This window comes from Chionomys nivalis, chromosome 20 (assembly GCF_950005125.1).
Source record: "Chionomys nivalis chromosome 20, mChiNiv1.1, whole genome shotgun sequence".
NCBI lineage: Eukaryota > Metazoa > Chordata > Mammalia > Rodentia > Cricetidae > Chionomys > Chionomys nivalis.
In genome coordinates this window covers 7,331,499-7,351,153 of record NC_080105.1, presented here as the reverse complement: position 1 = coordinate 7,351,153, position 19,655 = coordinate 7,331,499, and positions in this window count along the sequence as shown.

Sequence of the window (19,655 nt, the reverse complement as noted above, 5' to 3'; positions counted from 1 at the left end):
TGTCTCCTTGTCACTCTGTCATAGGACAGGTACATTGTGTCTCATTGTCACTCTGTTGTGGGACAGGTACATTGTGTCTCCTTGTCACTCTATTGTAGGACAGGTACATTGTGTCTCCTTGTCACTCTATTGTAGGACAGGTATATTGTGTCTCATTGTCACTCTGTTGTGGCAGATCTTCCCCATCCTCAGAATTCATGTCAGAATCATAAGAATAACAGTCATGACAGGCCATGGTGGTACACCACTTTAATCCCAGCACTCAGGAGGCAGAGGCAGGTGGATCTCTGTGAGTTCAAGTCCAGCCTGGTCTACAAGAGCTAGTTCCAGGACAGGCTTCTAAGCTACAGAGAAACTCGGTCTCTGGGGGAAAAATGACAGTCAAATCTTCCTACCTGTCAGGAAGGCATTCCAAAACAAGCTGAGAACAGACTCACATGGAGGAGTAGTTCCACGACATCACATCAATACAGCCCTGAGCTATTGGCACATCTTATTTCAATTTCATCTGAGCGAAAGCTTCCCAGGTTTCCACATAGGTCACTCACTGAATTGCTTTCTTCCAGCACGATTTTTACAGAGTCAGCAGAGGAAGGGGAGCTAATGGATGCTTTCTGGCTCAGCTGCACCAAGACTCAGTCCAGTAACGAAAAACTGAACAACAGGTTCTGCACAGAATGCAGTGTAATGGCTCATTTGTGGTCTTTTTCCTGGAAATCCCTACTACACAGTTTGTCATCAAAGAGACAAAATGAGGGTAGTCACCAGACAAGTGTGCTTGCCTTGCCAACCAACAAGGTAACAGTAAGTTGTCTGTGTAACTGGCCGCCTGGTGCTCGTGTGGTTTGAACTGAAAGCCTTTGGCATCATGCACACTCCTCATGGGCTGTTTCATTCTTATTCTTCCTTTGAAAATCTGTTTTCTTTAAACCCTCTCTGCTCTCTGTTCCAGGAAGAAGCAAAGACACAATGAGGCCACATAGGAGTTAAAGCTAAAGGAAGTTAGCAGCATCTCCCAGGGCCTTCCTTTCTCTGCTCCCCAGATGGCAAGATGCTGACAACCTAAAGTTTCGTCGTTGTCAGGTGAGGACGCTCTGGCCATTTGAAGATGGTGCCTGGATCATCAGCTTCTTCATGGGCGGGAGTTACGAAAGCTGATGTGGTCCTTCTGTATTCGCGCATCCGCCCAGATTCACTTTTGTTATAGTTGTTTCTCTTTTTTTGTGTGTGTTTGGTTCTGTTGCACCATGATGTGGGAAGTTAGTGGTTGTCCTGATACCCCCAAGCTTTGGAACATCTTTTGCAAATCTGTCAATGAGAAATGAGCCTTCTAGCCTCATGCTCCATCTCCCCAGTCTGGTGAAGAGTAAGTGATGGCATTCTGGTGATTCATTTAGTTTCTTCTGTCAGCTGTTTATTAATCTGTAACTTCCTGCTGAGAGGCAGGGTGTTCTTTTTAAAGAAACCTTACACAGCACAAGTTTTATTTTGGGACCGGACACACTAATACACAAAGAGGATCTCTGAGAGTTTCAGAGTTCTTCATGGGCTTTTCTCTCAGTAGAAGTTTTGTGATCACTCCTGGGCACACCCAAGTGCTGGTCAGTGAAGTGGTAGTGTATGGATGAATGCACTCTCCTCAACTTCGAGTACATGACCATGCACGCCAGGGCTTGAAGGTCCTAACATGTGGTAAGTACAATCTTGACATTCAGTGTCCACTGGGAACCAAGAGAACTGGAAAACTCTAGAGAAATGGAAGGGTGAGTACCATAGAAGCCTCTAAAAGGGAGACTGAGAGAGACTTTCAGCTAGCGTTTATCATAATAAAACGTCTTGGTTTGGTGACCGTGGAGTAGGCAAGGAAGAGCTGGACGGTAGGGCAATGGCTTGACAGCTATGCTAAGAGTTTCTTGCAAATGGTTTAGGCAAGAGGCCCTAAAGGGCAACTTGAGAGCAAAAGGGAGGAAGTGGAAGGGAGACCTGAGGGATTTTCATTAAGAGACATCATAGTAGGCAGTGAAACAGGAGCTGAATCAGGGTGCTGGCTTAGAATTCTCGGGGATGGTGCTGTATTCAAGTAGAATGGAAAAGAGAAAGAGTGTATTAGGGGATGTCTGTAGGGTCCATAGGGGACTGTTGATGTTTATGTGCCACCTAAACTGTGAGTACATTATTCGGGGCCATCTAGATTGGGCAAGGACATCATTCAGCCACTGGACGCTGTAGTTCACAGTTTGAAAAAGAAGTACAGACTAGAAATACATAAAAGAGAAACATCTGCCAACTTGGAAATTTTTTTTTCTCTATGGAACTTCATGACTAACTAGGGCTTCAAAGATGTACATATTTTGTATTTTGGAAGTATTTTACAAGGTTGGTGCCCTCCAGATCATAGCACTTCTAATGGTGTCAGATTCTATGCTGGGTGCTTGGAGATGTTAGGGGGGAGAAATTCAGACTTAACATGATCCAGCAGCTGACCTTTAGACTGCGAATGCCTACACGAAAGCATTGCTTGTCTTCCACTGTGAGGGAGCTTTAAGGCTGACAGTTGCAGCTAATCTGAGGAACACTACACAATGAAGCTGCTCCTCCAGTAATGCTTCTATCAGTCGCCCTAAAAAATTGGAGGAAAATATAAGTCTTTACCATACAGAATAATGAAAAATTTCAGGATATCTTTTAGTGAGATTATCCTTTGTGTTTGGGAATATAAAGATAGCCTAACTCAGCCACAGGATAAACCTAGCCATAACATCAATGGCAACTTTATCACGAATCCTAGCTTTAAATCTAATACTAAAATTCACTTTCATCGTAAAGTGAATTCTGACACCCAACACTAATGACAAATCTAAGCATAGTCCTACTTTGAACCTAAAAGGAGCATGAAGTCTAACTCTAGCCTTAGCCCCTTGGTTGTTCACTAAATCTAACCTTAACCTTATAACTGACATTTTGGGGATTAACCTAATAGGTGGGAATGTTCTTTGGGACTCTACTAACTAGATAAAACTAAAAGTTGACTTTAAGATTAAATAAATAATTTCAAGACAGGTTTTCACAACACAGTCTTTAACAAGATATCACTGGCTCTCCTGTTGTTTCTGATGGAGACAAGCAAAGGTATAGTTTTATTCCTAAATATCTACAGGACACACTTGATTCTTCCCTCTGACTTCAGTAAGTGTAGTCTAGAAAGAATTGCTATAAAATTTAGGAAATATTTCTAAGAGATAGATTTCAGTGGAGAAAATACTTTGGTATGTAACTTTCACAAAGTGGAGGAAGCTAATCTTTAAAAAATCCCCAAAGAGCAAGGGTTTTCTATTCCTAGAGCTTTCCAGAGAGCTGGGATCACAAGCTTCTCTATTTATATTTAAATCCCAATGTGACCCCACCTAGAACATATCTAGATTAGTCTGGTAATCACTAGGGTGATGTATGGCATGGGGCTCTGGGGTTTATAAGCATAAAATAAGGTACCACGCTGTACTGCACCTAGAAACTCACACTGAGGAAGAAAAATGATGAACACACGTACGACATCAGAGAATATGATGAGACAGACAAAATTCATATTGTGAAGATCACGAGAACACCAGTGCTCTTAAGGGCTACAGTGTGTGACATAGACCGGGATATTGAAATGGCTCAGAGTTACAGACATTAATGAATGTAGTAGACAATATCTGTCTCATCTCCATAACATTAGAAACTTATCAAAACGTTGTAACATCCATTTAGCTATTCACAGGCTCTTACGAGTGTGCATAGGGCATTATTATTTGCATATGCATAAGTAAGCTTGGTGGAACTTCTTCTTTACCCCCTGATTCCCCAGCAAGAATGGTAGAGATCTGCACTCAAGTTGCACAATTTTGAATGTCACAGAAGCTCCTCTGTTTCACAGAATAGATAGGCATGAACTATGCCCCCGAGGATCGAGCAAAGTTTAGAAGATCAAGCAAGGAAATCACTTTGGAATACGAAGGGGATAAGAGCAAGGCAGAAACATAGGATGGGAGTTCAGGCAGATGGACCGCAGAGACACAAATTAGAAACACTGGGAGATGCAGCACTCCCAGTGCCAGCGCAGGCGATGATGCTTCATGGAAAACCGCACAGAGAAGTCACCAGTGTTTTGAAACATGGAGTGAACCAATCCCAGATGGATCTGTTGCGGTGATCAGGGAAGACGAGAAAGCAAGTCCTAGAGGCCAGCTGGGTGACTTTCTGGTGTGACATCAAGGAAGAGTCTGGAATGTAGTAGTAGAATTTAGTATAAAACTGAATTAAGGGAATTAGAGAACAACATTTAAGAAGGGGTGAAGGTGTAGTGGCGTAAATGAATGGCAGATGGAAAATATAATAAAATATTTAGCTTTAATTATGGAAAGACTCACAAACCGAAGTTCCAGTGGAAAACAGGAAGCAGAAGGGAAGGGGGGAAGCACACCCACAATCTTTATAAGTAAAAATATCCTCGGGGGACCCCGCCCTACAAGCAAGGTGATTGGCTGGGTCTCCCCTACATCTCCCCCTTTTGTCTAACTAAGACAGAGCCAAACCAAATACAACTATATACAATAGGAACAAATAATAAATATACTAAACATTTTATTTTAAAGAGTATAAATAATGTAGAGAGTAACTACAATTATCTAATCTTTAACTCCGTCAAAGATCTGAGAAAGGAATTAATATTACTTAACAAACGAGAGATGGCTAAAATGTGTAACAATTGACAGAGACAACTGACTACCTGGGCAATCACCCAAAGTCTCGTTTGTAATGTTGAGTCAACCAACTTTGGCTAAGGCCTAACATAACTGACATACCATTATTAAAGGCAAGAAACTTTTTAAGAACTATCCTACCCTGTCTTGGCAAGATAAGACAATTTTGTTTTATTTACTTTTGGATATTTTGTATCTTTGTCAGTAGTTGAGGTATGGGCATTTTTAACCCAAAGGCCAGTTTTGACAAGAAGACAAGCTCCCAGTGCAGTGTTTTTGGTGCTTAACGTTCTCTCGGGAGTAGAGTGGTGTTGTCAGGAGTGATTGTGTCTCGGTCATTGGTTAATTAATAAACTGCTTGGCCCTCATAGGTTAAAACATAGGTGGGTGGAGTAAACAGAACAGAATGCTGGGAGAAAGAGAAAGTGAGCTTAGATGCCAATACAGCTGCTCCCCAGGACAGACGCTCCGACCCAGTATGGACGTAGGCTAGAATCTTCCCGGTAAGCGCACCTTGGGGTGCTACACAGATTATTAAAAATGGGCTAAATTAGTACATGGAAATTAGCCTAAAAGAGGCTAGATATAATGGGCCAAACAGTGTTTTAAAAAATACAACTTGTGTGTTGTTATTTAGGGGCATAAGCTAGCCAGGCGGCTGGGAGCCGGGGCGGCATGAATGCAGCCCTCAGCTCCTTCAACATGAAGGAAGTGGTAAAAAGAAAGAATTCCACATTTTTAATAAGTAGGTGGATGCAGGTAAATTATGTACTCTTTCTGGGTCTCTCAGGAAGAAGACTGTGGAGATGAGATCACTCCCATGCAGAGGGTATAGAAACCTGGTGCATGCACAGGACTATTGCATAAACCCATCACTCATAATTTAAAAAAAGCAATTTTAAAATGGCAAGAAAGATGATATTTTCAATAACATTATCTATACTTGCCAGAAATTGGGAAATATCTGAATACTGTATAATGGGGGAAGAGTTTAACAAATTAGGAATATTAGATTGAACTAAAAACCGTGTTTGAAAACTATGAAGTGTAAATGCTCATAGTATAATGGTGTAAAACTACCTAATATCATGGAAAGAGGGTGGACATCAAGTCCCCCCTCCCAGTGAGGCACTATTGGCATCCGGTAGCTACAGGAAAAGGAAGGACCAGTTTTTCTTTAAGGATGTGTCCTGGGGGAAGTCTACCATGCTCCAGTAGGAAACCAAACATCCAAGAGTATATAGGCAGCCTAAATTGAACTCCATGGCTTTTTATTTCTTAGTTTATTTTTTAATGACATAAAGTCAGGTGAGCAGGAAAGTGGGATGGATCTGCGAAGGGTTGAGGAAGATGTAAATATGATCAAAGTACAATGTATGGAGTTCTTAAAGAACTAATAAAAATAAATAACTATTCATAATAGTTATGTGAATGAAGCAAAATCTGGTTAGAAGGAGCTTTATATGACTCATTTACATTATTTTGTACATTTAAGAAAACTCCAAACTTCTCATGATGAGTCTTCATATAGCTTTTGTAATGAGAAAATATAACTGCTATATTTTTATAATATATAAAATTGTTAGTGTTCGAAGTCTTTAGGTGTGCAATGTTTCAAAGCTAACATGCATGATGAGCAAAGAGTGTGCATTGATTCTGCACTGGCCTTAAGAAGCCGAAGTAGGATGGACTGGTTTCTGAGAAATGCAAAGGAGAGGAGGCCTTCATAGGAGAAGGGAACACAGCTACTGAAGACAATTGCAGCGAGAGCAGAGGGAGCCACAGTCCTAACCAGCCCAGGACCAGAGTCCTCATCAGAGGCAGGCTGACCTTTGGGAGCTGTCTACAGCTCAGATAAACACAGAATCAACTCCGGAAGCAGATAAGAAGACAGTTATGTCCTAGTTGCAAACAATACCTCACAAAATACTTCAGGGGGTGCTAACCTCTGGGAGAACTCTGCTAGAATTCCTCTCATTGCCTTCAGGACTGCAAAACACTCTAAGGCAGATGCATTACTGAATAAAACCAAAATCATCCATCCAGGGCCACTACAAAATATCTCTGGGAAATGAATTTAGTGAGTTTATATTTAATGGAACATAATGTTTCTAAGAAATAAACTCACATGTGTGCCTTGGGAAAAATAATAGGTGAAGGTCAAAATCGTGACTATCTTAGAATATTGATATTCATTCATGACAATTTTTCCTGGTGGGTGAGCCACTAACAGAACACAAAGCCAGCCCTCATCTGAGGAACTACGGAGCTGGACTCGTGTGGCCTTGCGTGAAGTACACACCACGGTAACTGTCGCTGACAGATGAGCCCCCGCCGAGTGGAGCCTTCCTTTCCAGGCAGCTTTCCTTTCGCTTTAGCGAAACTTCAGGAGATTTTCCTCAAATTTTTATTCTTCTCCCCACCCAGATTAACCTTGTTCTCTGTTTTCAGTGCCCTCCTTCCCAATGCAGCACCTCCAGGAAACCCCTGAAATAACCAAATCTAGACAGAGTGAAGAAGCAGCTCTTTGCTTTTCTTTGGGGGACTGTTGCTAGGAGACCTTCTCTATGCCTCACGGTGCCTGTCTCCCTGGCGACGGTCACATATGAAAGGAAATCATGAGCACAGGTAACAGAGGCAGTGCCCAAATTCCTTGCTAGCCAGTGTCCATGGCTCCTGTTGGAGGCAGTGCCCAAATTCCTTGCTAGCCAGTGTCCATGGCTCCTGTCAGAGGCAGTGCCCAAATGCCTTGCTAGCCAGTGTCCTTCTGTCGGAGGCAGTGCCCAAATTTCTTGCTAGCCAGTGTCCATGACTCTCTGAGATACCTGCCGGATCTCTCAGGTACTGAATAAGCACAACTGCTCTATATAGAGATGGAGGATTTCCCCCAGTCAGGAGATATTGTCCCCCGCGCTGGGACTGTCAAGGCAAACACAGTGACATTACCTGCTTATCTCTCCACACAGGAAGCGAACAGCATTTGGAAAACAAAACCACCCACGCTGGTTGTAAAGTCTTAATAGATGAACCTTAGACCATGCTTGCATCTTCAAAGTATCAAAGAGGAGGAGGGGGATGAGAGCTGGGAGGATCACTTGACCTTATTTGTAGAAATGAAATAGTTAAGGAGGGTTTTTCGACTGCAGCTCTCACACCGTGCATTATAACCAGAATGACTGTCAAAATAAATTGCAATTTACCACACCGTTTGCAATCAGTGTGACATCGGGAACTCCATAAGAGGCCACTGTTTGTCTAACTTTAGCTAACCCGAGCACTTCCTGTAGTGTGCTTTAGCTGTCGGAGCCAAAGGGTCCTATTACCCTCTGGCTAGCTTGGGAATCCTCTTTCTCTTTCTGTAGAGATGTCTCTTTCTGCACTTAAAACTTCTGGCTTGAAAAACTTACTCTATTGATAAATTTATATGAGCAGAGAGTAAATAGAGTCAGCTCCATCTATCTGGAGAAAGAAAGAAAGGGAGTTCTGAATCCTTTCGTGGATGGTGATTTCTGCTTGCTTGATTATGTTTCCTGCAGTTTGCTTGACAAGCGCACCAGGACTGTGTTTTTTTCACCCATGACTAGGTGTGCAGAAGAGGAGGAAGACAGAGAAGAAAAGAACGTGAAGATTTCAGAGACAGAATGGACTGGGCTTTCACTGTGTTGTGGAGTCTGCCAGGATAAACAACCGTTCACGAACATTTTGCATTTTAAATTCCAGGCACAAGCTGAAACCCAGAGAGGAACTTCTGTGAGGAGCTAGCAGACTCCAGCTTGGTAAGTCACTGCTTAAGACTGGCACTCTGTGGCAAGCCACTAGCAAGGATGCAGTTTAGGGGGGATGTTTGAGTCCTGAGAAATTCTGTTTTCTCTCTATCCAAGGTTTTACAGAACTAAGAATTCTCCCATGGTGGGAGAGGAGCGTGGGGACCTTATAACAAGACTGTTTTGGTGCACATTTTTCTTCAAAGAATCGGAAAAATATCAATTTTACCAACCTCATCCTTACCCTGGCATAAAAACCAAATTGTCAGCGGTGTGGAAAGATGAAGGAGGTTAATAATGTGCAAAATTTGCCTTTCTTTCAATATGTTCCTAGATATTGACTCTTGGTACATAGAATTTTCATGGACATGTGCTGAGGGACAGCCTTGTTCACGTGTTCATGTGTGTCTGTGTATATGGAAGTGCATGCATACATGTGTATGGAGGCCAGAAGACAACCTTATATGTCATTCTTTGGGAGCTGTCCATCTTATTTTTTTTTGAGACAGGAACTTGCACAGTAGACTAGGCAGGTTGGCCAGCTAGCCCCAGGGCTCTGTCTGTCTCTACCTCCCCAGGGCTAGCAGATAGCACCACGCTTGGCTTTTTTATATGGGTCTTGGGGATCAAACTCAGGTCCACAAGCCTGTAAAGCAAGCATTCCATGGATTTAACTATCTCTTCAGCCTTGAAAAATGACATTTTTTATTTGAAATTTAAGTCTATCCTTTTGTGAAGAAATTTAGACACACTAATAAACCACATAGAGTAGAAATTTTCCTTTTATGCCCTTTGTTTGACAATAGTGCTAGTGTTAAAGAGATAAAATCAACTAAAAAGTGTTGAGTTGGTGACAAGCCAATTATAAAAATAATTATAAGTGATAGAAACATTAGACTAAGGCACCATATGTATTTTTAAGCTGGGTATCTAAATGTCAAAAAACAGAATTACAAGTGACAAAAAGCCACAAAGAACCTTTTCGTTATTTTTAAATCTCTTTATAGTTTTATAGTCAGACTCACCAACCTGGCTTTTTCATGTCCTTTGCCCCCGTCCTATCAATGGAGAAATATCTAAATGTGAAATTGCTGCAGTTTATAGATACCAGAAGGAAACTTCTTACTAGGCATATCAAGTATCCAGTCTCTATGTGGATCAGTTGCTAACAACAATAAATGTCACTATTCTCTTTCAAGATGAGTAACCATGAAAAACAATGTACGTTTATAAATAATTAGGAAAAATAATTTGAAACCATATGATCTTGTATTATGCCATGCTTGTTCCTAAGGAAACTAAATTCATGCAACAAGTAGCAAAGGCCGGGAATGTTTTGGAATGTAGATAAAATGCCAGCCTAGTACCTTAGGCACAGTGAGGACAGGATAGGAGAGGGGAACACATGCAGGCTGCCAGGGTTCAGGAGTGCATGGTATACTTCTGTGGCTGTGATAGTTCTAGAGTCACAGGAAGAATTCTTGCAGCATCAAGGGATATTATTTCTGCCCTTCCCCATCTGGAAGTTTTCATTTCCCTGAGATAGGGAAGTGAGGGAACTTCCTTGACTTCTTTCAGGGCACCCTTTGTCCCCAAAGAGAAGGAACTAAAACTCACAGTATAGCAACCCTAGGGGAGGTCTTTGGGACTCTAAAGGGTCCATGCTTGAAGGGGCCTAAGGAAACATGAGGATTCCATGCAATTATTTGTTGAATTTCTAGTTTAAAAACTTTGCAAATATCAGTAGAAAGGGACTTACATAAGTAGAAGAGAGAGGCTGCCACACTTAAACTGCCTCTGAAACCAGGGCTTCTGTCCAGCCTGTGCCCCAGATCTCTAAATGCTCATGGTGGCTTTCCAGAGGGTGTCTGTGCAGCCATGGAAAAGGACATAGGCTTCTTCCTCTTTGGAAACAGATGTGGGTCAGCCTGAGAGACTAAAAAACACTGCAATCGGGTTAGTCTTGGTGACTGAGCATCGTGGCCATGAGAGGAAAGGAGGTTTGTTTGGGTGACTGTGAGTTGGCAAAATGAAGACACAAGTGGAGGTTCAGAATCTAGGTGCAACGGATTATGGGAAAGAGAAGTGATGTGTGATAAAGAACTGAAGAGGAAAGAAAAAGGGAGGTTGGCAGCCAGAAGTGAAGGAGGCACCAAGAGAGCCAGAAACAGGAAGGACTTAGGATGATGGTCTGAACTGATTCTGCTCAGAGTGCGTTTCTGGATTCTGGGTGGACAAGCATGGTCATGGTTCCTGGAAGGGAATACAAAGGAATGCTCAGACAATTAGAGACATAGTTAGAACATACAGGGTTTATCTTGTATGCCTTCTGACTTTGAATACATGTGGGTTCTTTGCCTTGATCCTAGATGCCCATTCAGTATTGTACTGATAGCTTTAAATGGTCAGCTGGACACAACCTAGAATCACTTAGTAAGAGTCCTTTTTTTTTTTTTTTTTTTTTTTTTTTTTGCTTAAGACAGAATTTTGAGCAACTTTAATGCCATAGTGAAGAAGGAGAAGGCAAAAGAAGAAGCATTCTGAAGAGTAGCACCGACTACATATTCCACAAAGCATCCTATCAACCCTGGAGAATTTCATATAAGCCTCCTTGATAATGTTCACCCCTGCTCCCAACATCTCCCAGATCTACCCTCTTCCTTAGTCACACAACTTTGTGTTCTCCTTTTTTTGTTGTTGTTTCATTTTTACATGTGTCAATTTCAATTTTTGCTACCTATATATTTCTGGATGTATAGCCTACAACTAGAGCATGGTCAACTTATCTTGGGCTTCACACAAATAAAACTGGCTTTCCAAACTCTCTCCTTCAGTTAGGTTTTCTATGTCTGTGATAACACACTATAGCTAAAAGTCACTGAGGAAGGAAGGGATTTCTTACAGCTCATCATTCTGCATAGTTTACATTATAGTTCTGTAGAGTTCCCACAGTTCATTCCTGAGGCAGGTTAGGGCAGGAACTCAAACAGGGCAGGAAGCTGGAGGCAGGAGAATGCAGAGGCCATGGAGGAATGTTGCTTATTGGTTTGTTCTTCATGACTTTCTCAGTCTGCTCCTTTCTCTTAGGACCCCTTGTACAGTGGTGGCACAGCTCACAGAGAGCTGAGCCTCCCCACATAATAATTAATCAAAAAATCAAGTACAGGAGGTTAATCAAGAGCAATATTAATAGCTTGTAATATTTGAGGGTCTGTCAGGTTTCACTGTCCAACAATTCCAAAAGGTAATTCTCAGTAATTGAATAAAGAAAATTCCATTGCATAAATATCCATATTTTTATTATCCATTCATCTGTGGCAATGAAAGTCTTTACTGGACACACCAGTTGCATGCACGGATTCGTAGTATCTGAGATCACATGAACAAGCCCTACATAAGCCCAAGCCAGATGAAATTCTGTCATGGTACTCCAGAGAGGTAGGCACAAAATCCTACCCTAGCTAGAGAGTTGTTTGTAATTGCTAGTTTCTGGGAGAGGAAAGGTTGGTTTTCTCTTAGGATGCAGTCCGTGGTGTGCTGATCATGCACCATGGAGGTGGATGGTCTTTGGACTTCCCACAGGGCAGGGAACCCTGATTGCTCTTAGGGCAGACGAGGGAGGGGAACTTTATGGGGGAGGGGGAGGGAAATGGGAGGTGGTGGTGGGGAGGAGGCAGAAATCTTTAATAAATAAATAAAAAGGAAAAAAAGAGAACAATAAAAACTTTCATAAAACACACTTTTATTTTATTCATCTCTCTCCAGGATCCTCCCAGATTCACGCTACTTCACTAGTTGCTCTTCATGTGTCCTTTCTTTTTATTTAAAGCCCACCAAGTCCAATTTGTGCTGCCCAAGTAAGAGTCCTAATGAGGAATTCTGTAGAACAGGTTGGCCTGTGTGGATGTCTACAGGGAATTGTCTTAAATGTTAACTGATATATAGAGATCAGCCCATTGTGGGCAACACTAACCCCAAGGCAGAAGATTCCAATCTGTAAGAGATAAACAAATACCTGAGCAATAAAGATACAAATTATCTCTTTGATCTTGACTATGGATGTGGTAAGACTAGCTGCTTGAATCCCTACTCTGGTATCCCTGGACTGATTTCTCTATAACTTGGAAATGTAAGCCAAACAACCCCACCCCAACTGGAAGAGGAAGGGAGCCATACAAAGATACCAGATGTTCATCCCCAAGTTTGTCATGTTACTGGAGGTAAGATCAGAACCTGTGTCCCCAGCTGTTGGAGAAAGCTGCTTGTTGGTTTTCAGTCGCCCGACTAGTTTAGACCTGAAATAATCACACAGAAATTGTATTAATTAAATCACTGTTTGGTCCTCTAGCTCTAGCTTCTTATTGGCTAACTCTTATATTAATTTAACCCATTTTTATTAATCTGTATATTGCCATGGGGCTGTGACTTTCCAGGTAAGGTTCCCAGCATCTACCTCTGGTGGCTCCATGGCTTCTCTCTGACTCCACCTCCTTTCTCCCAGAATTCGGCTTAGTTTTCCCCACCTAGCTCTGTTATAGGCCCAAAGCAGTTCCTTTATTTATCAATGGTAATCACAGCACACAGAAGAAAATCCCACATCACCTCCCCTTTTCTGTTTAATTAAAAAAGGAAGGTTTTAACTTTAACATAGTAAAATTACATATAACAAAATAGGTATTAAGCAAGAATTAAGGTTACAATATTTATATCTACTTTATCTTTTATTACAACGAAGGAAAACTATATTATTACTATCTATTTTAACTCAATTAAAGACTCTTAGAATATAATATTACCTAAGTAAACAGGAAGTGCATTGTAAGCAACTTCCAAAACTCTAGAAATGACAGAGACATTTTCCTACCTGGACAGTCACCCAAAGTTTTTTGTTTTTTTTTAAATTTTATCATTTATTGTTGAATTGTTATTTCCAATTGTATGCATTTTCCCACTGTAGAATATTTTTGCTGTGGTTGGCACTATTCATTTCTTCTTTTATTTTATTTTACTTTAAGCAATTTTTTTAACAAAGTAGTCAGTGTTCAGCACATGCCCCTTACTACACAGCAGGTGACTAAAGAAAATGCTTTCACTATGAAGAAATGATAGATTTATGGGGACAGATGTTTATATGATTCAAGCATACGGGTGTGTTTATCAAAACATCATATGACTCTTTCTCAATTTGCACAGTCTTTAATGTTTTATTTGTCAGTTTAAATTTTTTTTTTGAAAAAAATTTTTCCACCTCCTTCCCACCTCCCATTTCCCTCCCCCTCCTCCCGCCCCTCTCCCCCTCCCCCCACTCCTCTTCTCCTCCCTCTCCAGTCCCAGGAGCAGTCAGGGTTCCCTGCCCTGTGGAAAGTCCAAGGTCCTCCCCTCTCCATCCAGGTCTAGCAAGGTGAACATCCAAACTGTCCAGGCTCCCACAAAGCCAGAACCTGAAGTAGGATCAAAACCCCGTGCCATTGTCCTTGGCCTCTAGTCAGCTCTCATTGTCCGCCATGTTCAGAGAGTCCGGTTTTATCCCATGCTTTTTCAGTCACAGACCAGCTGGCCTTGGTGAGCTCCCAATAGATCGGCCCCACTGTCTCAGTGGGTGGGTGCACCCCTCGTGGTCCTGACTTCCTTGTTCATGTTCTCCCTCCTTCTGCTCCTCATTAGGACCTTGGTAGCTCAGTCTGGTGCTCCAGTGTGGGTCTCTGTCTCTATCTCCATCCATCGCTAGATGAAGGTTCTATGGTGATATGCAAGATATTCATCAGTATGGCTATAGGATAGGTTCATTTCAGGTTCCCTATCCTCAGGTGCCCAAGGAACTAACTGGGGACATTGCCCTGGGCATCTGGTAGCCATTCCAAGTTCAAGTCTCTTGCCAACCCTTAGGTGGCTCCCTTAACTAAGATATGAGTTTCCCTGCTCCCCTATCCAACCTTCCTATATCCCCAATCATCCCGTTTCCCCAAGTTCCCCTCATCCTCTCCTTCACACTTTTCTCTCTCCATCTCCCCTTACCCCCATCCCCCTCCCACCCCCAATTCCAATTTTTTTGCCCGGCAATCTTGTCTATTTCCCATAGCCAGGAGGATAACTATATGTTTTTCCTTGGGTTTACCCTCTTGTTTAGCTTCTTTAGGACCACAAATTATAGACTCAGTGGCCCCCTATCCATGGCTAGAAACCAATTATGAGTGAGTACATCCCATGATCTTCCTTTTGGGTCTGGGTTACCTCACTCAGGATCGTATTTTCTATTTCCATCCATTTGCATGCAAAATTCGAGAAGTCATTGTTTTTTACGGCAGAGTAGTACTCTAATGTGTATATATTCCACACTTTCTTCATCCATTCTTCCATTGAAGGACACCTAGGATGCTTCCAGGTTCTGGCTATTACAAATAATGCTGATGATTATCTTAATTATTATTATAGAACCTTCATCCAAAATCAGATGGATACAGAGACAGAGAATCACATCGGAGCACTGGACTGAGCTCCCAAGGTCCTGGTGAAGAGTGGAAGGAGTGAGAATATGAGCAAGGATGTCAAGACCATAAGAGGTCCACCCACTCAGACAGTTTGCCTGAGCTAATGGGAGCTCACCAACTCCAATTTACTGTAAATGTGGTTCATAGTCGGGGCAGACTGATGGGCCACCGGCAGCAGCACTGGGATTTGTCTCTACTGCTGGCTTTTTGGGATCCTATTCTCTTTGTACGTATACTTTGCTCAACCTAGATGTAGTAGAGAGGGCCTTGGACTAGCCACAGGGCAGGGTGCCTTGTCCTCACTTAGGATTGGAGGGGGGATGGATGGGAGGTTAGGGGAGGGAGAGGGAGGAGAGGAGGGAGTTGAAATTCGAATTGGTATTTTTTAAAGTAATAATGATAATAATAAATTCATGACCTCATCTCTAATTATTATTGCTACTTATGTAAGTACAATAAGTGAAATAGATAATACATTTTATACATGCATATGATACAGATATAGATGATATAGGTGTATATGTCCTACTGACCTACTGACTCCAATAACTCTTGCCTGTGTGAAGAGTGCTTAGGTCTGGACACTGGGATTAGATTTGAGGTGGCTCATCTAATTTTATCATCTCCCCTTTCTCTGTTTTCCCTCCAAAATGCCCCATATGCCCATACATCGCTTATTGCACCCATTCAACTCAATGTCCTGTTTTCGCATTAATTATTGTTATATATATTTATGATATATATGTATTATGTTATATATACATGTTTTGTTATATATTTACATTACTACATATTCCTAAGTATATAAATGCTATGAATACTATCATTAACTTTGAAATTAGCAAAGCCGTGGATCTCCAAGAAAATTTTTAACACATTCTTAATTTTGCTTAACCTGCCATGTTCTTTAGCCACTGTACCCATGGTAAGATGATACTTCTAAAAATACTATGAGCTTTAGCTAAATGACATCAAGAAATTAGTCTCAAATCAACCACCAAACTTCTTCCCTACTGCCTAGATTCCATAATGATTAAAGAGGCTCTCAAACTGATTTGTGGAGAAAAATCATTAATGGTCTTATCCAACTTTAGGCCTAGTATCTGAAATACTTACCTTACAGGCAAGATACATCTGGTGATACAATATTTGCAAGCCTATTATGGAGTAATCAACCACTTTCTGATTAGACTGGATACTTGTTTCCCATAAAGAAGGTTGATGTTTGTTTCATGCTTGATTCAAGGCAGTACAAGGTATTGTTATCTTGCTAACTGGTCATTCCAACAAGTTGCCTTAGATTATATATGTGCATACCAATAGAGCTATGCTGATGTCAACCTTAATCATAAAAGCTTATTTTGCACTGAACAGAAGTCAATGAAGAAGTTCTCGAAATATTAATCATAAAAGAGTGAATTCTCAATCCTAAACAGCACAATTATCTTAAATCCACCACTACCAACAAGTTTCCAATAACAGCAAGGAGAAAGCAGAGCAAATGTTACAGGGAAGAGTATTACAGGATGCTGTCTTGTGTACATGACATGGTATAAAAATCATGACCTTACAGCAGCTGTGGTTGTCTTCACAGACCTACACAAGATCAAGAAAGCCAAAATCCTAGTGTAGATGGGGCAGATGATTTCTAGATACCACTCAGTACTGGGAAGATACTGATAGTTGTTGGAGGTTGAAGTATCATTCAGTTTGAGTATGTGGCTACTGGTATGTTTTCCATGCTCCAGAAAATGGTCCCATACCCATTCACATATGGACATGATTAGTTGTATTATAAAAAACAAATATATTGAAGTTAGGAGGGTTACGTATAAAATGGATAAGAGATCATTTTGGTAGAATTAATGGGAGTGGATATGGTCATGTTTAGTTGTATACATGTATGCAATTCTGAAAACTAACAAAAAATTATATTAAAGTCCAATAAATAATGCAGGTAGAGGCAGGCGAGACCTCCTTTGTTTCACTGGCCTGCCTGCACCAACCAAGGTAGGCGCTTTGTTTACGAACTACCCAACCTGCACGGAGATCTGATCTCGGCACCAGGAGAGACAGCAGTGGGGTGAGTTTGTGACCAGCGGCGGCGGAAGCAGGCCTGGACCGGGAACTCTGAAGTTCCTCATCCCCCTCCCTATACTCCCTGGTCTCCCTGCAGGGGCTCTATACCCCGCATACTGCCTCTCTCTTCTTGTCCCACCCAGCTTGCATCCAGAACCCTTCTTCCTTCTGCCCCCTTTCCTCTTTGGGCACATAACACCATCCAGCTCAGTCTGTCTGGCGCTGGGGGCAAATCCTCAGGGCAAGTAGGCAGAGGAGACTTCCTTTGTTTCACTGGCCTGCCTGCAACAAGCAAGGAGAGACATCACTGGAGCACCAGGAGAGCTATCACTGCAGAGAGCCATCACTGGGAAGGTACATCAGTAGGCAAGGAGACCTGATCCGGTAAAAGAAGATCCATAGGGGAGCATTCGGAGAAAGAGATGGGCAGGCGCCAATGCAAGAATTCACCTAACAATCTGAAAAACTATATGAAACCACCAGAACCCAGCGACCTCCCAACAGGAGGACATGAACACCTTAATCATGAAGAAGTAGATAAATTGACTTTATGAAAGTGATTGACGCCCTTAAACAACATGTAAAAAATGCCCTTATAGAAATGGATGAGAAGTATAACAGAAATTTTGAAGAATTGAGTAAATCAGTGAATGATACCATAGGAAACCAAGGAAAAACAATCAAACAGATAATGGAAACAGTTCAAGACTTAAAAACTGAAATGGAGGCAAAGAAGAAAACACAAACAGAAGGCCAGCTGGACAGGGAAAATCTAGGTAAACGAATAGAGACTACAGAAGCAAGCATAACCAATAGAATACAAGAGATAGAAGAAAGAATCTCAGATTCTGAAGATACCATAGAGAAAATAAACACGCTGATCAAGGAAAACAGCAAGGCCAAGAAACTCTCATCACAAAACATTCAGGAAATATGGGACACAATAAAAAGACCAAACCTAAGAATAATAGGAATAGAAGAAGGAGAAGAAGCGCAGCTCAACGGTCCAGAAAATATATTTAATAAAATTATAGAAGAAAACTTTCCCAACCTAAAGAATATATACCTATGAAGGTTCAAGAAGCATACAGAACACCGAATAGGCTGGATCAAAAAAAAAACATCCTCTCGCCATATAATAATCAAAACACAAAGCATACAAAATAAAGAAAGAATACTAAGAGCAGCAAAGGAAAAAGGCCAAGTTACTTATAAAGGTATACCTATCAGACTTACACCTGACTTCTCTATGGAAACCATGAAAGCCAGAAGGTCCTGGATAGATGTACTGCAGAAACTAAGAGACCGTGGATGCAAGCCCAGACTACTATACCCAGCCAAGCTTTCGTTCACTATAAATGGAGAAAACAAAATTTTCCAGGATAAAAACAAATTTAAACAATACGTAGCCACAAATCCAGCCTTACAGAAAGTAATAGAAGGAAAATCACTAACCAAGGAGTCCAACAATGACCACAATATCTCAGACAACTAGAGACCCTTCACCAGCACAACACAAAGAAGGGGAACACACAAAATTTACAACTTAAAAAATGACCGGAGTTAAAACCACTGGTCATTAATATCACTTAATGTCAATGGACTCAACTCTCCTATAAAAAGGCACAGACTAAGAGAATGGATACGAAAACAGGATCCAACATTCTGCTGTTTACAAGAAACACACCTCAACCACAAAGACAGGCACCTACTCAGAGTAAAGGGTTGGGATAAGGCTTATCAAGTAAATGGACCTAAGAAACAAGCAGGGGTGGCCATACTAATTTATAACAAAGTTGACTTCAAACTTAAATCAATCAGGAGAGATGGAAAGGGACATTTTCTACTCATAACAGGTTCAATTCATCAGGATGAAGTCTCAATCCTGAATATCTATGCCCCTAATATAAAAGCACCCACGTACGTAAAAGAAACATTGTTAAAACTCAAGGCAGCCATCAAACCGCACACATTAATAGTAGGAGACTTTAATACTCCTCTCTCACCAATGGACAAGTCAATTAGACAGAAACCTAACAGAGAAATAAGAGAATTAAGGGAGGTAATGAATCAAATGGACTTAACAGACATCTATAGAATATTCCACCCAAATAGGAAAGAATATACCTTCTTCTCTGCAGCTCATGGAACCTTCTCAAAAATCGACCACATACTCGGTAACAAAGCAAACATCCACAGTTACAAAAAAATATTAATAACCACCTGTATCTTATCAGATCACCATGGATTAAAGCTAGAATTCAGCAACAATGCTACCCCCAGAATGCCTACAAACTCATGGAAACTGAATAGTCAACTACTGAACCATACCTGGATTAAGGAAGAAATAAAGAAAGAAATTAAAGTCTTCCTTGAAGACAATGAAAATAAAGAAACAACATACTCAAACCTATGGGACACTATGAAAGCAGTCCTGAGAGGAAAGTTCATAGCACTAACTGCCCACTTAAAGAAAACAGAGAAAGCACACATTGGAGACTTAACAGCCCACCTGAAAGCTCTAGAAAAAAAAGAAGCAGACTCACCTAGAAGGGGTAGAAGACTGGAAATAATCAAACTGA